This window comes from Perca flavescens, chromosome 2 (assembly GCF_004354835.1).
Source record: "Perca flavescens isolate YP-PL-M2 chromosome 2, PFLA_1.0, whole genome shotgun sequence".
Lineage (NCBI taxonomy): Eukaryota > Metazoa > Chordata > Actinopteri > Perciformes > Percidae > Perca > Perca flavescens.
In genome coordinates, this window is record NC_041332.1 from 6,854,190 (window position 1) to 6,858,405 (window position 4,216).

The following is a 4,216-nucleotide window of genomic DNA, read 5'->3' on the forward strand; positions in this document are numbered from 1 at the left end:
TACAATAGAGCTTTTTGGAGCAGTTGGTGAACAGAGTTTTCTGTTGGAGATGGTAAGTCCCTTTGGGGGGGACTTTGGACTTTTTCACTGTGTCAACCTATAACGTGCACAAAAAGATATATAACATAATAAAGGAAAGGGAAAAAGCCCAAAAAGCATAATATGAGCACTTTAAATTGCATCCACGGTTCCTCCACTTACTTTCCTCCCTCTGCGTCTCAGTCCTGTCTGAGCTTCAGACTCTCGAGGCCCTGCAGCCACCAGAGGGCCCTCTAACAAAGAAACTCCACATCCTCCTCTTTTTTTTTTGTTTCATGTAAGAAATATTAAAGGAGAAGTTCTAGAGCTGCAAAGATTAATCAATGAATTGACTATTACATTAATTGCCATATATTTTGATAATCGATTGATTGTTTGAAAATTTTCTTTTATGAAATAAATTCAAAATTCTCTGATTGCAGCTTCTTAAATGTGAATATGTTTCTAGTTTCTTCTCTCCTTTGTGACAGTAAACTGAATATCTTTTGAGCTGTGGACAAAACAAGACATTTGAGGACGTTGTCTTGGACTTTGGGAAACACTGATCCACATTTTTTATAATTTTCTGACATTTTATAGACTAAACAACTAATTGCTAACTACTGCATTTGGTTTTATTTGCTATTCTCCTTCAATTTTTCTTTTTGTTTTTAAATCTCTGCTTTTCTACGATATTGTAAATGTAACTTTCTTTATTTTCCTCCCCTCTCCTCCTGAACATTGGGACATTTGCTGTAGTTCCTACATTATCTTCCACACTGGGCCACTTTTGCAGCAGCAGTGTGTATTTGGACAGATTGACTACAGACACATTCAGCCAGGGTTGTTAAGGAAAATCTCAGGAGCAGCACAACTCATTTCAAATAGGTGGACAGGATTGAAGTGCATATTTATACAATTTATCTTTGTTACTTCCTGTTTTCGTGACAGCGATTTAGATAAAATATGGTTTTTGTACCGGGATACAAACAAAACCTATGTCAGACATCTTGTGGTCATTTTGTGGCTATTTTGTCACCAGAGTTAGATTTCATGAGAAGAAGATGAAGATGACCAACATTTCTCAATGCAGCCAAGAATAAGCGCAAGAACATTGAGGTTGAATGAGTGGACAAGTCTCTCATGGAGGACCTCATAAACTCCCGGGTATCTGGGAGAAAAGCCAGAAAACCCCCTTCTACTCCCAACACTTCATTAAAGGTAAGCTATGAAATAATTGGTGTCAAAGTACCAAAAATACTCAAGTAAAAGTCCTGCAATGAAAAAGGTGTAATCAGGTAAATGTAATTCAAGTTTAACATAACAGATTTCGATAAGCGCTTTACAAATAAACGTAGCCTCCATGTATTTTACATTTATGCTCTCACAATGCATTTTTATGAGTTTGCAGTTGTTCTTGTGTGTGTCAGTGTCAACAAGTCCCCGTTTTTTGCGGACCCAGGACACAGCAGCGTTTTCTGTCCTTAAAGGACAATTCCAGCGCAAAATGAACCTAGGGGTTAATAACACATGGGTACCGAGTCGATCGTTCTCTGGGATACATTTTCATGCTATTCGAATGTGACCAGTTTTAGCGCAAAGCGCTAATTAGCTTATAACGCTAGTTGTCACGGCACTGACGAGTTCGAGTAGGCCTTGTTTTACAAGACCTAAAACAGTATCAACATTTTGCGACTTGCCAGACAAGTTACTTAACGACATTTCCTGATTATGTTGATAGAAAACACGTAGAATTCTGCCGGCATCACATCTCCCCTAGTCTCACGGAGGAGGGTCTGGCGAGGCCACACAGCATTCTGGGATGGGAGAAACACGTGCTCTGGTTTATTGGCATTTCTTTAAACCAATCACAATCGTCTTGGGCGGTGCTAAGCGCCGTACGGAGCAACGCCACCTCTGCAAAATAGCCTCGGGAAGGAACTTGTTTTGGTGGAACGTGTGTACGTTTAAAAGTTGTTTTAGTCGTGCAACAGAAAACTCCGATTGGACAGATAGTCTAGCTAGCTGTCTGGATTTACCCTGCAGAGATCTGAGGAGCAGTTAACCATAGTCCTCACAAATCCACCGGAGGTTAGAACGCCAACACAAAGAAAGCGGAAGGCAACGGATATCCGGCCTAAAAGAGGGACATCCGGCGGAATTTCCGACAGCACCGGAGCAATCCCGGAAGTGGAACGAAAAAGAAAAAGATATTACAGCCAAAATAAATGACTCACTCAGTCTCTGTTGCCATAATGAGGAAGAATGGTGCTTATGCAGAGACATCAGGGAACAGTATGGTAAACTTTATTCCTCTGTATTTCCTTCAAATGTCACACTGACTGACTGTCGGAGAAGTTGGAGAAGGTGGTGCACAACGCATCCAAAATTATAGGACATGCCATCCCATCTGCATCCTCTATCTACGCCACGCGGACCAGCCATAAAGCGCAAAAGGTGCTAGAGGGCCCCTCCCACCCTGCCAGGTTCCCCTTCCAACTACTGCCCTCTGGAAAGAGAGTTCAAAGTCTCAGGGGCAAAAGATCCCGCTTTTGTAACAGTACTTACCCCGCCACTGTTAGGCTCCTTAATGCTCAGGCACCTTGCAGAGTAAACCTGTACTAAATGCACCTTATTCAAATGCACTTTATAGACTACACCAGACACTTTATGGGAAGTTGCAATTGCACAGCTTTTTACTGGTTTGAATCATTGTCTATGTCAGGGGTGTCAAACTCAACTTCACTAAGGGCCACACTGGGAAATAAGTATCACACCAAGGGCCAGACATGTTTAGTTTATTGATAGGCTTTTATTTAATTGAAAAAGTAAAATATATTTCACTGTATTATTGCATGTGTCACATAGTCTTCTCACTTACAGTTTGGTCAACATAAAGTCCTAAAGAAGTCAAGAAAAAGTCCCTCAGCCATCACAGAAAAGAAGTGCCCAAAAAAATCAGAAAAACTGACAAAATCTAGGTGGGCCAAATTGTATTGTGAACCAAAATTGATATGCAGGCCGGATCATAGGGGCCGGATTTGGCCCGCGGGCCTTGAGTTTGACACATGTGGTCTATGTGATCGTCTTTTATGTACTGTATGTTCCTGTGTATGTATGTTTTTTACCTGTTTGGCACCAAGACCTGTTTGACATGTGTTTACATGGCAATAAAGTATTGAACTGAACTTGAACATTGTCAGAAAACAGACCGCCTCATTGCTGAAGTTCGACAACACAGAAAAAACATTCAATTCAAAAAAAAAAAAAAAAAAAAGTTGCATTTACATTTGTTTATTTAATATAAAAAAACATCACATCTATGCTCCTCACTGTTAGGCTTTGGAGCCGCTGGGCAGGAAGTTTGAGAAAAACTGTTTTGAATTTAAAATTGAAAACGACCTATTTTACCAAATCTACTTCCATCACTCTGACAAATACTGCCCTTGCCTAAAAATATTATAATACATACAAAATATTTGCTGTTTGAAAACAAGTCGTGTATAAATCTAATTTCAGTGGGACTGAGTTGCGGTCTTTCAAAGTCTACACCTTTTAACTCTTAACAACCCAATCCAAAAGCAATCCTGATGACATCACTATGACATCATCTGGGGAGTGCCTCTTTAATATATATGCATTCAGTGTTTCTGACAACCGTAACACAGCACAATTTTAATGAAAACGCTGATTTCACCAAATATTCTGGGGTGCATCTTTGAATCGCATATAATGGATGTTGTTGCAGTTTAGAACAAAATAAAAAGAACTTCCCACTGATATTTGTTAGCAAAAAATAAATAAAAAGAGAAACCAAACTCCCTGTGTATCTCCCCGAGTATTTTATAATGCAGTTTATCTTCGAATAAAATGCAAACCTGCAGCTGAGCACTGCAGAAACCACAGCTGTTGATGTTGATTCCGGAATGAATATTAGAGAAATACTGAAAGATGAAAACAGTTTTTTTTTGTTACTACTTTTTTTTAATCCTTGTCCCGTTTTAAAGAATGAGAACAGAAATCAGCTGTTCAGATGTATGGGCTGAATCAGGTAAAGCCCTGTAGTTATTAAAACGCCACGGACTAATTTATAGTTCCCATCATCGGTGCTCATAAAGTGGTATTATGGGCTGAGCGGAGGAGGAGCGGGTGGGGCCTGGCTGGGAACACAGCGGCAGACTGTGGTCACTGACCGGAG